We start from the raw sequence: 18,081 nt of genomic DNA, 5'->3' as shown, positions 1-18,081 counted from the left end.
ACTCACAGCAGACCTGTGAGACTGTGCTTTGACTGTGATAAAAACGTATATATTTTTATTGTTATCCGTTTTTTGGTATTAAGGGGTTAATCATCCATTTGCTAGTGGGTGCAATCCTTTGCTAAATTAATAAATTTAATGTGAAAATTTGGTTTCTATAACTAATCCGGTTCATGTTATTTCAACTGTGACAGTTTTTTTTTGTGTGCTTCTTAAAGGCACAGTAACGTTTTTTATATTGCTTGTAAATTTATTTGAAAAGTATTTTCCAAGCTTGCTAGTTTAATTGCTAGTTTGTTTAAACATGTCTGACATAGAGGAATCTCTTTGTGCAATATGTTCAAAGGCCAATGTGGTGCCCAATAGAAATTTGTGTACTAATTGCATTGATGCTACTTTAAGTAAAAGCCAATCTGTACATGTAAAGAAAATTTCACCAGACAACGAGGGGGAAGTTATGCCGACTAACTCTCCTCACGTGTCAGTACCTGCATCTCCCGCTCAGGAGGTGCGTGATATTGTGACACCAAGTACATCAGGGCGGCCATTCCAAATCACTTTGCAAGACATGGCTAATGTTATGACTGAAGTTTTATCTAAATTGACAGAACTTAGGGGTAAACGCGACCACTCTGGAGTGAGAACAGAGTGCGCTGAAAATACTAGGGCCATGTCTGATACTGCGTCACAATTTGCAGAACATGAAGACGGAGAGCTTCATTCTGTGGGTGACGGATCTGATCCAAATAAACTGGATTCAGACATTTCAAATTTTAAATTTAAGCTTGAGAACCTCCGTGTGTTACTAGGGGAGGTATTAGCGGCTCTGAATGATTGTAACACGGTTGCAATCCCAGAGAAAATATGTAGGCTGGATAAATATTTTGCGGTACCGACGTGTACTGACGTTTTTCCTATACCTAAAAGGCTTACAGAAATTGTTAACAAGGAGTGGGATAGACCCGGTGTGCCTTTCTCACCCCCTCCTATATTTAGAAAAATGTTTCCAATAGACGCCACCACACGGGACTTATGGCAGACCGTCCCTAAGTTGGAGGGAGCAGTTTCTACTTTAGCTAAGCGTACCACTATCCCGGTGGAGGATAGCTGTGCCTTTTCAGATCCAATGGATAAAAAGTTAGAGGGTTACCTTAAGAAAATGTTTGTTCAACAAGGTTTTATATTGCAACCCCTTGCATGCATTGCGCCTGTCACGGCTGCAGCGGCATTCTGGTTTGAGTCTCTGGAAGAGACCATTAGCTCAGCTACATTGGATGAGATTACAGACAAGCTTAGAGTCCTTAAGCTAGCTAATTCATTTATTTCTGATGCCGTAGTACATTTAACTAAGCTTACGGCTAAGAACTCCGGATTCGCCATTCAGGCGCGCAGAGCGCTGTGGCTTAAATCCTGGTCAGCTGATGTGACTTCTAAATCTAAATTGCTTAACATACCTTTCAAGGGGCAGACCTTATTCGGGCCCGGTTTGAAAGAAATTATCGCTGACATTACTGGAGGTAAGGGACATGCCCTGCCTCAAGACCGAGCCAAACCAAGGGCTAGACAGTCTAATTTTCGTGCCTTTCGCAACTTCAAGGCAGGAGCAGCATCAACTTCCTCCGCTCCAAAACAGGAAGGAACTGTTGCTCGCTACAGACAGGGCTGGAAACCTAACCAGACCTGGAACAAGGGCAAACAGGCCAGAAAACCTGCTGCTGCCCCTAAGACAGCATGAAGTGAGGGCCCCCGATCCGGAAACGGATCTAGTGGGGGGCAGACTTTCTCTCTTCACCCAGGCTTGGGCAAGAGATGTCCAGGATCCCTGGGCGTTAGAGATCATATCTCAGGGATATCTTCTGGACTTCAAAGCTTCTCCTCCAAAAGGGAGATTTCATCTTTCAAGGTTGTCAACAAACCAGATAAAGAAAGAGGCGTTTCTACGCTGTGTACAAGATCTTTTACTAATGGGAGTGATCCACCCGGTTCCGCGGTCGGAACACGGACAAGGGTTTTACTCAAATCTGTTTGTGGTTCCCAAGAAAGAAGGAACCTTCAGACCAATCTTGGATTTAAAGATCCTAAACAAATTCCTAAGAGTTCCATCGTTCAAAATGGAAACTATTCGGACAATCTTACCCATGATCCAAAAGGGTCAGTACATGACCACAGTGGATTTAAAGGATGCGTACCTTCACATACCGATTCACAATGATCATTACCGGTACCTAAGGTTTGCCTTCCTAGACAGGCATTACCAGTTTGTAGCTCTTCCCTTCGGGTTAGCTACTGCTCCAAGAATCTTCACAAAGGTTCTGGGTTCTCTTCTGGCGGTACTAAGACCGCAAGGAATATCGGTAGCTCCGTACCTAGACGACATTCTGATACAAGCGTCAAGTTTCCAAGCTGCCAAGTCTCATACAGAGTTAGTACTGGCATTTCTAAGGTCACATGGGTGAAAGGTGAACGAAGAAAAGAGTTCTCTATTGCCACTCACAAGAGTTCCCTTCTTAGGGACTCTTATAGATTCGGTAGAAATGAAAATTTACCTGACAGAAGACAGGTTAACAAAACTCCTAAATGCTTGCCGTGTCCTTCATTCCATTCCACACCCGTCAGTGGCTCAATGCATGGAGGTAATCGGTTTAATGGTAGCGGCAATGGACATAGTTCCCTTTGCACGCCTGCATCTCAGACCACTGCAGTTGTGCATGCTAAGTCAGTGGAATGGGGATTACTCAGATTTGTCCCCTATGCTGAATCTGGATCAAGAGACCAGAAATTCTCTTCTATGGTGGCTCTTTCGGCCACATCTGTCCAAGGGGATGCCCTTCAGCAGACCAGATTGGACGATTGTAACAACAGACGCCAGCCTGCTAGGTTGGGGCGCTGTCTGGAATTCCCTGAAGTCTCAGGGATCATGGACTCAGGAGGAGAGTCTCCTTCCCATAAACATTCTGGAATTAAGAGCAGTTTTCAATGCCCTTCTAGCTTGGCCTCAGCTAGCATCTCTGAGGTTCATCAGGTTTCAGTCGGACAACATCACGACTGTGGCTTACATCAACCATCAAGGAGGGACAAGGAGTTCCCTAGCGATGATGGAAGTCTCAAAGATAATTCTCTGGGCAGAGTCTCACTCTTGCCACCTATCAGCGATCCACATCCCAGGCGTGGAGAACTGGGAGGCGGATTTCCTAAGTCGCCAGACTTTTCATCCGGGGGAGTGGGAACTTCATCCGGAGGTCTTTGCCCAAATACTTCGGCGTTGGGGCAAACCAGATATGGATCTCATGGCGTCTCGCCAGAACGCCAAGCTTCCTTGTTACGGGTCCAGGTCCAGGGACCCGGGAGCGGTTCTGATAGATGCTCTGACAGCACCTTGGAACTTCAAAATGGCTTATGTGTTTCCACCCTTCCCGATGCTTCCTCGATTGATTGCCAGGATCAAACAGGAGAGAGCATCGGTGATTCTAATAGCGCCTGCGTGGCCACGCAGGACCTGGTATGCAGATCTAGTGGACATGTCATCCTGTCCACCTTGGTCTCTGCCTCTGAGACAGGACCTTCTAATTCAGGGTCCTTTCAAACATCAAAATCTAATTTCTCTGAAGCTGACTGCATGGAGATTGAACGCTTGATTTTATCAAAGCGTGGATTTTCGGAGTCAGTAATTGATACCTTAATACAGGCTAGGAAACCTGTTACCAGGAAAATTTACCATAAAATATGGCGTAAATACTTACATTGGTGCGAATCCAAGAGTTACTCATGGAGTAAGGTTAGGATTCCTAGGATATTGTCTTTTCTACAAGAAGGTTTAGAAAAGGGTTTATCTGCTAGTTCTTTAAAGGGACAGATCTCAGCTCTGTCAATCCTTTTACACAAGTGTCTGTCAGAAGTTCCAGACGTTCAGGCTTTTTGTCAGGCTTTGGCCAGGATTAAGCCTGTGTTTAAGACTGTTGCTCCACCGTGGAGCTTAAACTTAGTTCTTAACGTTTTACAGGGTGTTCCGTTTGAACCCCTTCATTCCATTGATATCAAGCTGTTATCTTGGAAAGTTCTGTTTTTAATGGCTATTTCCTCGGCTCGAAGAGTCTCTGAGTTATCGGCCTTACATTGTGATTCTCCTTATCTGATTTTTCATTCAGACAAGGTAGTTCTGCGTACTAAACCTGGGTTCTTACCTAAGGTAGTCACTAACAGGAATATCAATCAAGAGATTGTTGTTCCTTCATTGTGTCCTAACCCTTCTTCAAAGAAGGAACGACTTCTACACAATCTAGACGTAGTCCGTGCCCTGAAATTTTATTTACAGGCAACTAAAGATTTTCGCCAAACTTCTTCCCTGTTTGTCGTTTATTCTGGACAGAGGAGAGGTCAGAAAGCTTCTGCTACCTCTCTCTCTTTCTGGCTTCGTAGCATAATACGTTTAGCCTATGAGACTGCTGGACAGCAGCCTCCTGAAAGAATTACAGCTCATTCTACGAGAGCTGTGGCTTCCACGTGGGCCTTTAAGAATGAGGCCTCTGTTGAACAGATTTGCAAGGCTGCAACTTGGTCTTCTCTTCATACTTTTTACAAATTTTACAAATTTGACACTTTTGCTTCTTCTGAGGCTGTTTTTGGGAGAAAGGTTCTTCAGGCAGTGGTTCCTTCCGTGTAAAGATCCTGCCTGTCCCTCCCGTCATCCGTGTACTTTTAGCTTTGGTATTGGTATCCCATAAGTAATGGATGACCCGTGGACTGACTACACTTAACAGGAGAAAACATAATTTATGCTTACCTGATAAATTCCTTTCTCCTGTAGTGTAGTCAGTCCACGGCCCGCCCTGTTTTTTATGGCAGGTCTAAATTTTAAATTATACTCCAGTCATCACTGCACCCTATAGTTTCTCCTTTCGCGTTTGGTTTTCGGTCGTATGACTGGGTATGACGTAGAGGGGAGGAGCTATATAGCAGCTCTGCTTGGGTGATCCTCTTGCACTTCCTGTTAGGGAGGAGTTAATATCCCATAAGTAATGGATGACCCGTGGACTGACTACACTGCAGGAGAAAGGAATTTATCAGGTAAGCATAAATTATGTTTTTTCCCCCCAAGGGCTGCTGCCTGCATAAACAAGACAAAATATTTGTCTCTGCTGGACTGAAATTGTGTTAAAGGGACGGACAATAAACTACAAACATTTCAGCAGTCTATTGCAATGTTAGGATAAAAAAACAGATTTTCTCTTGTTAAGTGTGTTCAGTCCACGGGTCATCCATTACTTATGGGATATATTCTCCTTCCCAACAGGAAGTTGCAAGAGGATCACCCAAGCAGAGCTGCTATATAGCTCCTCCCCTCACATGTCATATCCAGTCATTCTCTTGCAACCCTCAACAATGAAGGAGGTCGCGGGAGGAGTTGGAGTTTTTACTTAATTATTCTTCAATCAAAAGTTTGTTATTTTAAATGGCACCGGAGTGTGCTTTTTTTCTATCTCAGGCAGTATTTGGAAGAAGAAACTGCCTGCGTTTTCTATGATCTTAGCAGGCGTAACTAAGATCCACTGGCTGTTCTCGACATTCTGAGGAGTGGGGTAACTTCAGAACATGGGAATAGCATGCGGGGTCCCCCGCAAATGAGGTATGTGCAGTACAATATTTTCTGGGAATGGAATTGACTAAGAAAATACTGCTGTTACCCGTATGATGTAAGTACGGCCTTAAATGCAGTAGTAGTGACTGGTATCAGGCTGATAAATGTATGCACAGTAGAGTTATTTTCTAGGGACTAGAATTTGACTGAGAAAATACTGTTAATACTGAAATAATGCTTAAGCCTTATCTGCAGCGGTAGCGACTGGTTGCAGGCTTAGTGATAACTTTGCATGACATTTAAAGAAGTTTATTTTCAAAACGTTTACTGGCATGTTATTCGTTTTGTGAGGTACTTTGGTGATAAATCCTTTTGGGCATGAATTTTTTCTCTTTTTTTCCACATGGCTAACGTATATTTCTGCATAGAAACCGTTATATCAGGTCTCCCTCTGTTGTAAATGAGCGGGAGGGGCCTCTTTTTAGCGCCTTGTTGCGCAGTTAAAATTCTAGCACAGTCTTCCTGCTTCTTCCTCCTTGATCCAGGACGTCTCTAGAGAGCTCAGGGGTCTTCAAAATTCGTTTTTGAGGGAGGTAATCAGTCACAGCAGACCTGTGACAGTGTGTTAGACTGTGATAAAAACGTTTAATATTAATTTGATATCCGTTTTTTGGTTACTGAGGGGTTAATCATCCTGTTGCTAATGGGTGCAATCCTCTGCTAATTAATACATTTAAAGAATTGTTGACTATAACTGAATTAGTTCTTTGTTACTCAACTGTGTTTTTTAAAAGTGCTGCAGCGTTTTTTATATTGTTTGCAAACTTATTGAAAGTATTTTCCAAGCTTGCTAGCTTCATTGCTAGTCTGTTTAAACATGTCTGATACAGAGGAATCTTCTTGTTCATTATGTTTAAAAGCCGTTGTGGAGCCCAATAGAAATATGTGTACCAATTGTATTGATGTTACTTTAAAAAATCAATCTGTACCGATTAAAAAATTATCACCAGACAACGAGGGGGCAGTTATGCCGTCTAACTCTCCTCACGTGTCAGTACCTTCGTCTCCCGCTCGGGAGGTGCGTGAGATTGAGGCGCCAAGTACATCAAGGCCCTTACAAATCGCTTTACATGATATGGCTAATGTTATGAAAGAAGTATTATACAATATGCCCGAGTTAAGAGGCAAGCGCAACAGTTCTGGGTTAAGGACAGAGCGCGCCGATGACATGAGAGCCATGTCTGATACTGCGTCACAATTTGCAGAACATGAGGACGGAGAGCTTCATTCTGTGGGTGACGGTTCTGATTCGGGGAGACCGGATTCAGAAATTTCAAATTTTAAATTTAAGCTTGAGAACCTCCGCGTGTTGCTAGGGGAGGTGTTAGCGGCTCTGAATGATTGTGACACGGTGGCAATCCCAGAAAAATTATGTAAGCTGGATAAATACTACGCGGTGCCGGTGTGTACTGACGTTTTTCCTATACCAAAGAGGCTTACAGAGATTATTAGTAAGGAGTGGGATAGACCCGGTGTGCCCTTCTCCCCTCCTCCGATATTTAGAAAAATGTTCCCTATAGACACCACCACACGAGACTTATGGCAGACGGTCCCTAAGGTGGAGGGAGCAGTTTCTACTCTAGCCAAGCGTACCACTATCCCGGTGGAGGATAGCTGTGCTTTCTCAGATCCAATGGATAAAAAATTAGAGGGTTATCTTAAGAAAATGTTTGTTCAACAAGGTTTTATATTACAGCCTCTTGCATGCATTGCGCCTGTCACTGCTGCAGCGGCATTCTGGTTTGAGTCTCTGGAAGAGGCGATTCGCACAGCACCATTGGATGAGTCTCTGAGCAAGATTAGAACCCTTAAGCTGGCTAATGCGTTTGTTTCGGATGCCGTAGTGCATTTAACCAAACTTACGGCTAAAAATTCCGGATTCGCCATACAGGCGCGCAGAGCGCTTTGGCTTAAATCCTGGTCAGCAGATGTAACTTCTAAGTCTAAATTACTAAACATTACTTTCAAAGGGCACTCCTTATTCGGGCCCAGCTTGAAGGAAATTATTGCTGACATTACTGGAGGTAAGGGCCACACCCTTCCTCAGGACAGGGCCAAGTCGAAGGCCAAACAGTCTAATTTTCGTGCCTTTCGTAATTTCAAGGCAGGAGCAGCATCAACTTCCTCCGCTCCAAAACAGGAAGGAACTACTGCTCGTTACAGACAGGGTTGGAAAGGCAACCAGTCATGGAACAAGGGCAAGCAGGCCAGAAAGCCTACTTCCGCCCCTAAGACAGCATGAAGTCAGGGCCCCCTTTCCGGAGACGGAACTAGTGGGGGGCAGACTCTCTCTCTTCGCCCAGGCTTGGGCAAGAGATGTACAGGATCCCTGGACGTTGGAGATTATATCTCAGGGATACCTTCTGGATTTCAAAACTTCTCCTCCACAAAGGAGGTTTCATCTGTCAAGGTTATCAACAAACCTAGTAAAGAAAGAGGCATTTCTACAATGTGTACAAGACCTCTTAGTGATGGGAGTAATCCACCCAGTTCCGCGGACGGAACAGGGGCAAGGGTTTTATTCAAATCTGTTTGTGGTTCCCAAGAAGGAGGGAACCTTCAGACCAATCTTAGATTTAAAAATCTTAAACAAATTCCTAAGGGTTCCATCGTTCAAGATGGAAACCATTCGGACCATCCTACCCATGATCCAAGAGGGTCAATATATGACCACAGTGGATTTAAAGGATGCCTACCTTCACATACCGATTCACAAAGATCATTATCGGTACCTAAGGTTTGCCTTTCTAGACAGGCATTACCAGTTTGTAGCGCTTCCCTTCGGGTTAGCTACGGCCCCGAGAATTTTTACAAAGGTTCTGGGCTCTCTTCTGGCGGTACTAAGACCACGAGGCATAGCGGTGGCTCCGTACCTAGACGACATTCTGATTCAAGCGTCAAGTTTTCAAAATGCAAAGTCTCATACAGAGATAGTTCTAGCATTTCTGAGGTCGCATGGGTGGAAAGTGAACGTGGTACCACTCACAAGGGTCCCTTTTCTAGGGACTCTTATAGATTCTGTAGAGATGAAGATTTACCTGACGGAGTCCAAGTTATCAAAGCTTCTCAATGCTTGCCGTGTCCTTCACTCCATTCCAAGCCCATCAGTAGCTCAGTGCATGGAAGTAATCGGCTTAATGGTCGCGGCAATGGACATAGTGCCATTTGCGCGCCTACATCTCAGACCGCTGCAACTATGCATGCTAAGTCAATGGAACGGGGATTACTCAGATCTGTCCCCTTTGCTAAATCTGGACCAGGAGACCAGAGATTCTCTTCTCTGGTGGTTGTCACGGGTTCATCTGTCCAAAGGAATGACTTTTCGCAGACCAGATTGGACGATTGTAACAACAGATGTCAGCCTACTAGGCTGGGGAGCAGTCTGGAACTCCCTGAAGGCTCAGGGATCGTGGACTCAGGAGGAGAAACTCCTCCCAATAAACATTCTAGAATTAAGAGCAATATTCAATGCTCTTATAGCTTGGCCTCAGTTAGCAACATTGAGGTTCATCAGATTTCAGTCGGACAACATCACGACTGTGGCTTACATTAATCATCAAGGGGGAACCAGGAGTTCCCTAGCGATGTTGGAAGTCTCGAAGATAATTCGCTGGGCAGAGTCTCACTCTTGCCACCTGTCAGCGATCTACATCCCAGGCGTGGTGAACTGGGAGGCGGATTTTTTAAGTCGCCAGACTTTTCATCCGGGGGAGTGGGAACTTCACCCAGAGGTATTTGCCCAACTGATTCATCGTTGGGGCAAACCGGATCTGGATCTCATGGCATCTCGCCAGAGCGCCAAGCTTCCTTGTTACGGATCCAGGTCCAGGGACCCGGGAGCGGTGCTGGTAGATGCTCTAGCAGCCCCTTGGGTTTTCAACATAGCTTATGTGTTTCCACCTTTTCCGTTGCTACCTCGACTGATTGCCAGGATCAAACTGGAGAGAGCATCGGTGATTCTGATAGCGCCTGCGTGGCCACGCAGGACCTGGTATGCAGACCTAGTGGACATGTCGTCCTGTCCACCATGGTCTCTACCCCTGAGGCATGACCTTCTAATTCAGGGTCCTTTCAACCATCCAAACCTAATTTCTCTGAGGCTGACTGCTTGGAAATTGAACGCTTGATTCTATCAAAGCGTGGGTTTTCGGATTCGGTTATTGATACATTAATACAGGCTCGGAAACCTGTTACCAGAAAAATTTACCACAAGATATGGCGTAAATATTTATATTGGTGTGAATCCAAGAGTTACTCATGGAGTAAGGTTAGGATTCCTAGGATATTGTCTTTTCTACAAGAGGGTTTAGAAAAGGGCTTATCCGCTAGTTCACTAAAGGGACAGATTTCTGCTCTGTCTATTCTTTTACACAAGCGTCTGGCAAAGAATCCAGACGTCCAGGCTTTTTGTCAGGCTTTGGCTAGGATTAAGCCTGTGTTTAAAGCTGTTGCTCCTCCGTGGAGTTTAAACTTGGTTCTTAAAGTTCTTCAGGGTGTTCCGTTTGAACCCCTTCATTCCATTGATATTAAGCTTTTATCTTGAAAAGTTCTGTTTTTGATGGCTATTTCCTCGGCTCGAAGAGTCTCTGAGTTATCTGCCTTACATTGTGATTCTCCTTATCTGATCTTTCATTCAGACAAGGTAGTCCTGCGTACTAAACCTGGGTTTTTACCTAAGGTTGTTTCTAACAAGAATATCAATCAAGAGATTGTTGTTCCATCCTTATGTCCTAATCCTTCTTCAAAGAAGGAACGTCTTTTGCATAATCTAGACGTGGTCCGTGCTCTGAAGTTCTACTTACAGGCAACTAAAGATTTTCGACAAACTTCTTCTCTGTTTGTCGTTTACTCTGGACAGAGGAGAGGTCAAAAGGCTTCGGCTACCTCTCTCTCTTTTTGGCTTCGTAGCATAATACGCTTAGCCTATGAGACTGCTGGACAGCAGCCTCCTGAAAGAATTACAGCTCATTCCACTAGAGCTGTGGCTTCCACCTGGGCCTTTAAGAATGAGGCCTCTGTTGAACAGATTTGCAAGGCTGCAACTTGGTCTTCACTTCATACTTTTTCCAAATTTTACAAATTTGACACTTTTGCTTCTTCGGAGGCTATTTTTGGGAGAAAGGTTCTACAGGCAGTGGTTCCTTCTGTTTAATATTCCTGCCTTGTCCCTCCCATCATCAGTGTACTTTAAGCTTTGGTATTGGTATCCCATAAGTAATGGATGACCCGTGGACTGAACACACTTAACAAGAGAAAACATAATTTATGCTTACCTGATAAATTTATTTCTCTTGTAGTGTGTTCAGTCCACGGCCCGCCCTGTCTATTTGAGGCAGGTTCTAAATTTTAAATTATAATTCCAGTCACCACTGCACCCTATAGTTTCTCCTTTCTCGTCTTGTTTCGGTCGAATGACTGGATATGACATGTGAGGGGAGGAGCTATATAGCAGCTCTGCTTGGGTGATCCTCTTGCAACTTCCTGTTGGGAAGGAGAATATATCCCATAAGTAATGGATGACCCGTGGACTGAACACACTACAAGAGAAATAAATTTATCAGGTAAGCATAAATTATGTTTTTAATTGCTTGTTTTATTTTCAAAACCGGCTTGTTTATATTCTTCACTCAGCCTTCCCTCTCTGACTAGAGTATGTGGTCGGCAAAGCTAATCAGACAGCATTCCACCCACCCTATAGACACTAAGTAGAGCATGCTCCCACTGTGCTTCCCTAGTATCTCAGCAAGCTATCTGATGTCTTGCATGCACCATAGCTAGATCAGAATCATACATGGATCACTTAAAATGGATTTATAGGAGCCAAATATGAAAAATAATAATAATGAATACTCTCTTCTTGCTGTTTAATAAATTCCATCTTAAATTCAAAGTAACAGGGTATTTCTTTTTACTGTTCACAGCTAGTACTTCTACAGACAATGATGTCTGGTTGCTGGCTAGAGGGCTCTGATACAGGTACCATAGCTGGCAAGGAAGCAGGCCTGCCCTTTTGAGCAGAGTGGAGTGACACCCACCCAAGCCTTGTTCTTTGGGGGCCCCACAATGTAACACCGAATATTGGTACATGGTTGGTCATAGAGTGGCCCTACTATTGAGCGTATAGAAAATAGTTGTGTGTGTGTAGGAAAGAAAAATACAATAGTATCACACAGCCCATAACAGGAAATGATAACACGGGTAAGTTCACTCTCAATTTTAAAGTGAAGGTCAATTTTCATCAATGAGTGCCCGGTTTTTAAAAATACTTTTAAAATCAGGGGCACTTTCATTGATGAAAATTAACATTGCACTGGATTTTAAGAAATACTTACCTTTTACTTCTGCAAAGCCGGATCGACGATCTCCCTCCTTCTTCTTCCTGCTGTAGACAACAGCAATGACGAAACTGGCTTCCTCCAATCACAGCCAGGCATCACGAGCTGGACGCTCTGGGGTGCAAGCCATGATTGGAGGAAGCCGGTTTTTGTCATTTCTGACGTCACTACAGAGGAACTGAGGCTGAGATCGGCGATCCGGTTTTGCAGGAGAAAAAGGTAAGTATTTCTTAAAATCCAGTGCAATGTTAATTTTCATCAATGAAAGTGCCCCTGTTTTAAAAAGTATTTTTAAAAACCGGGCACTCATTGATGAAAATTGACCTTCACTTTAATAACTTTAGTTGCAAAATAAAATGTTGTTCTGTATTAGATGCAGGATGTGTTGCAGGGTCTCTAGAGTACTGAAATAAAAAATAGATAACCCCCCCCCCCACTTTTTAGAGGTATATTACATAGAAATCAGTCAAAATACTTAATAAAAATTTACTGCACTTCTTAATTATACATAATTAAAAAATATTGGGCAATTGGATGTGATACTACAATTCAGATTTATCTAGCCACCACTAATACACTGAATACTTATTATCTGAACTTAAAGGAACATTAAACCTAATTTTTTTCTTTCATTATTCAGATAGAGAATACCATTTTAAACAACATTCAAATTTACTTCTATTATTTAATTTGCTTAATTCTTTAGATATCATTTGTTGAAGAAATAGCAATGCACATGGGTCAGCCAATCACACAAGGCATCTATCTGCAGCTACCAATCAGCAGCTTCTGAGCCTATCTAGATATGCTATTCAGCTAAGGATATCAAGAGAAGGAAGCAAATTAGATAATAGAAGTAAATTAGAAAGTTGTTTAAAATTGCATTCTCTTTCTAAATCATGAAAGAAAAAATTTGGGTTTCATTTCCCTTTAAGTTTAATTTTTTTTTTTATATTATATTTTTTTATTGAGGAACAAAATAAGTTTAACATAAAAGGTAAAACACAATTGTCAAAGTTACACAGTTTGTACTGTTGTAAAACAAGAATCAGTGAGAGCATACAATTATTGCAATATCTTTTAACAGTCATTATAATAAATTTGGCACAATATAGTAAAGATAGGATATATTTGAAAAGTAGCGAGACAATGTGTCCATATGGACTATTTCCTCATTTTTCATTTTATATTTATAAAAGATATAATCCTGTGGATTAAGGAAAAGGAAAAAAAAAACAAAGTCAACTAATAAACTTGTATCACAAACTCTGGTCAAACAACATTTCCCAGTGGTAATAATCATCTCCTCATTCCACTATGGGTCTAAGTCAGATCTATCTCAACATAGATTTAATGAGTCAAAATAAGTGGCTTTAGTTACTTAGTTGGTATTGGCCTTAAGTAGCGTTAAAAGCTTAAGGTTGTGGGTATTTGTAGGAGTTTTGTAGCAGGGAGGAGGGGTAAGGGAGTAATGGGAGGGGGGAAGGGGAAGAAGGAGAGAAAAAAAAAAAAAAAATTAATATATACAGATATTTATATCCATCTACATATAAATATAGAGATCCTTCTCTTCTATGGGCTCTGCAAGGTACTCCATTTGCTCCAAATTACATGAAAAAGTTCTAGTTTGTTTAGGTATCTAAATGCAAATTCCTCCATCTGTCTAATATGGTCAATTATGTCTATTATTTTTTTGGGTGAGGGGGGGGAGGTTTGCTTCCAATCTCTGGCTATAGCCAGTTTGGTAGCCATGAGGACGTATAGGGCAAGATGTTTGTCAGCTTCAGACAAAGTCGGAAATTCATGATGTAGGAGACCCACTGCAGGGGTTGGGCAAAGAATTATGCCTAGTGACTTAAGGATATCAAATGCAAATCTCCAGGTCTTTTTGATTATAGGACAATCCCACCAAATATGAACCTGAGTTCCTAAGCAGCCACATTTACGCCAACACAGTGGGGAGGCCTGTTGATAGTATTTGTTCAGAGTAACCGGTACAAAGTGCCACCTAGTGGTAATCTTATAATACAGTTCCCACAGCGTTGCACTATGTAGGATTCTTCTCGCAACAACGATCTCTCTAAGCCATAATGCAACCTCGGTGCAAACATTAAGTTCTTTAAGTTTAATTTTGACTTTCATGTTCCTTTAAAACACTAACATGGATTAACATGCCAATAACTTGCTTATGTATGTTTATAAGTTTTATATTACATTACTTAAATTAAAATATAAAAAATAAAATAAGAATAAAACGTTTGTGTGCAGTACATAGTTGTGTTATACTGAATCATTTCACAAGACTTCTCAGTCCTTCCCACCTTTTTCAAAGCATAGTGGTCAACCAAGTGTTACCCATGCATCTAACGACTTTGGGTCAGTGTTTTTACCTTCGGCACAACTGGCTTATTTGTATGAAGATCTTATGAACATGTTTTGTAAATGTAGGTTTGTGGCACTTATTTGTAGTTTGCATAAAAAATGTTTTTGTTTGTATTTAATAGAATTTATAGACTGTGTTTACTGACTTCAACTAGAAAAAATAATCCAGTGGGACTTATTTCATTTGGTTGCACACGTCATATTTTTTGAGAAAACTTTGTCCATGATGGTTAGATTTATTTATTTAATTTAATTATTTAAAAAAAAAAAAAGCGCACATTTAATTAAAAAAAAATGTCATCTACACAAAAGAGCCGAACTTAAAGGGACAGTCAAGTCCAAAAAAAACTTTCATTTTTCAAACAGGGCATGTAATTTTAAACAACTTTACAATTTACTTTAATCAACAATTTTGCTTTGTTCTCTTGGTATTCTAGTTAAAAGCAAACCTAGGAAGCCTCATATGATAATTTATAAGCCCTTGAAGTCCGCCTCTATTTTATTTACTTTTCACAGCAGGGGAGAGCTAGCTTTTGTAGGCCATATAGATAGCATTGTGATCACGCCCGTGGCGTGGCAGACACTGCACTAATTGGCTAAAATGCAAGTCAATAGATAATTACTAAAAGTCATGTGTTTAAGGGCGGTCAGAAGATGCTTAGATACAAGTTAGTCACAGAAGTAAAAAGTGTATTACTATAACAGTGTTGGTTTTGCAAAACTGGGGAATGGGTAATAAAAGGGATTATCTATCTTTTTAAACAACAAAAATTCTGGTGTTTACTGTCCCTTTAAACTAGCAACTTTTTTTTTTTTGCATGTAAAAAATCTGTAGTAGCTGTTAATAAAATTGTGCAATTGCTGGTCATTTTCATTGGTTGAGAGGTACTTTAATTATTCATTCCATTGCTCATTGGCTCTAGGTCACTGAGTTATGCATTTCCTACATCATTAGGAAATGCACTGCTGATACTACTCTCTAGGATTCAGTTTAATTCTGAACAGCATTTGTTTCAATGTTTAAAGGGCCAGTTTAGTAAAAATTAAACTTTAATGATTTAGATAGGGCTAGCAATTTAACAAAAACATTACAAATTTACTTTTTTCATCAAATTTGCTTTGTTCTCTTGTAAGCCCTTGAAGACCGTCTCTTTTCTCAGTGCTTTTGGATAGTTTTTTAAAGATAGACAGTGCAAGTTCATGTGTGCCATGTGGATAATATTGTGCCATATAGATGATTGTGCTCACGTCTGTGGATTTACCTAGGAGTCAGCACTGATTGGCTAAAATGCAAGTCTGTCAAAAGAACTAAAATAAGGGGACAGTCTTCAGAGGCTTAGATACAAGGTAATCACTGAGGTAAAAAGTATTTTAATATAACCGTGTTGGTTAAGCAAAACTGGGGAATGAGTAATAAAGGGATTATCTATCTTTTTAAACAATAAAAATACTGGAGTTAACTGTCCCTTTAAATTCTACTTTTCATATATATATATGATCATACAGCAATTGTCCCTTTAAATGTAAAATATAACTGTTACCTGTGTCTTACTGAAACATACTGTGACCAGCAAAGTAATACAAAATTATTACGATTTTACAGTAATTATACACATTTTGCTTTTGAATGATCTTTAAAATGGTTGTGGTGAAGGAAATGTGTTTTTGATCACAATGCCACCCTTTTATGATAATGCAAAGCATTTATCCTTTTGGTTGCCAAAGTGGGCTGCAAAACTCGCATTTTCAAACAATGAAAATAGATAGTCCTGCAGTTAATAGACATTCATCCAAGAAAGAAGAAGTCTTAAAAGAAACACTAGCAGGGGATATCTGCTACTTATATAGATGTGTGCTACAGTTTTTGTATTAAAGGGACAGTCTACACCAGAATTGTTATTGTTTTAAAAGATAGATAATCCCTTTTTTACCCATTCCCCAGTTTTGCATATCCAACACAGTTATATTTATATATTTTTTACCTCTGTGATTATCTTGTATCCAAGTCTCTGCAGACTGCCCCTTTTTTCAGTTCTTTTGACAGACTTGCAGTCTAGCCAATCAGTGCCTGCTCCCAGGTAACTTCACGTGCATGAGCACAGTGTTATCTATATTAAATTCATGAACTAACACCCTCTAGTGGTGAAAAACTGTTAAAATGCATTCTTAAGAGGCAGCCTTCAAGGTCTAAGAAATTAGCATATGAACCTCCTAGGTTAAGCTTTCAACTAAGAATACCAAGAGAACAAAGCAAAATTGGTGATAAAAGTAAATTGGAAAATTGTTTAAAATGACATGCCCTATCTGAATCATGAAAGTTTATTTTGGACTAGACTGTCCCTTTAATCTACAGGGTTTGTTGTATACTAGTATAAAGATTACATCTCTATTTTGTTAGAGCATTTTGTTTTTAAGCTAAATCTTTATCTTATTCTGTTTATTCTCTGGAAATAGAGAAGTGCAGTCATTCAAGCTGTCACGTCACTCCTGTGCCATTCTACATAAGGATGTGCAGCTATTGGAGCATAAATTCATATGACTGCCTCTGATTGGTTCATAAACAGTTCCTGTTTTTGGGGTGTTACAGGGAGTGTCTGGTTGAGGGACTTTGTCTATGTATCAAACGTGCAGACTACTCAGTAACATAATTTAATTTAAAAATAAAATGTCCCTGCCTGACTGACTAGCAGCAGATCACAACATAGGGCAATTATTTCCTAGCAGTAAAACAATTAATGTTAACTGGCTATAGTTTACTTGAGGATATATGCTCAGCAACAAATCCTTATTAGCACATAACCCTTTTATTTTGATATGCTGGTCAACTGTAGCGGACCTCAATAGAGGGCCCTGGTGCAAATATGGTTTTGGGCCCCCAAAGGTGGTGGTAAAATACATGCTGATCTGCACAATGATTTTGAGGATAGATAGATCATATTTAAACCTGCAACCTGCACTATTAAAAGGCTGTCCTGAATTAGGATTGTACACATTCTGCACATGTCTATGTACAGACAGGTTGCTATGGCCCCCCCAGCATTTGTGCCCTGTTGCCACTGCACCTGCTGTATAAATGGTAGTTTCGCCCCTGCTGGTCAATGCAGAATCTAAAACAAAAAATAAATAGATGTATACATTAGTAGCTATAGCCATTCATTGAAGGGGAATGCTATCCATATGCCAAATCATTGGAAGGTGATCCATCATAACTGTAAAAAGTTGCCTAGAGTATATCACATGAACAATCTTGTTTAAAAATGGAAGATACTTTTCCCACAAAATTTATTTTACAGTCATCTGCATGGTGGGAAAAAAAAACAAGCCCCAGACTTTTAGATGTATACTGATGTCTACAGACTCCTGCTTTCTTTTGTTTGTGTAATGGGCATTTTTATATGCAGGGAACGGGGAGGGGGTGTCTCTGCTCTTCATGTTTCCCAGCCCCTTTCACTGGGTATCCCAGCTAAACCTCTATAATAAGATTTATGAAACTTTTCATGGAGTGTGTAGTAATGCAAGTTTTGCTAAAAAAATTAAGGTGGTAAATGTTCATTTATTTGCTTTTATGTCACTTTAATTTTACTTTTATCTGTTAAATAAAGTATGTACCTTAGAGTATTTTGTAGTAAGTTAACTTTGGAACTTAAAGGGACACTGTAACCAAAAATGTTCTTTCGTGATTCAGATTGAGCATGACATTTTAAGCAACTCTCTAATTTACTCCTATTT

At 40.8% G+C, this 18,081-nt stretch overlaps 1 protein-coding gene across 2 annotated transcripts in view; it reads left to right on the top strand.

Annotated features, from left to right (window-relative positions):
* The window catches only part of USP25 (ubiquitin specific peptidase 25), a 458,760-nt gene that overhangs the window by 188,736 nt on the left and 251,943 nt on the right, over positions 1–18,081 (top strand). The gene's annotated exons all lie outside the window — the stretch shown is intronic.

The sequence above is a fragment of the Bombina bombina genome, chromosome 3 (assembly GCF_027579735.1).
Source record: "Bombina bombina isolate aBomBom1 chromosome 3, aBomBom1.pri, whole genome shotgun sequence".
Lineage (NCBI taxonomy): Eukaryota > Metazoa > Chordata > Amphibia > Anura > Bombinatoridae > Bombina > Bombina bombina.
The sequence above is the reverse complement of the archived record's forward strand: the minus strand, read 5'-3'. Positions and strand labels throughout refer to the sequence as shown.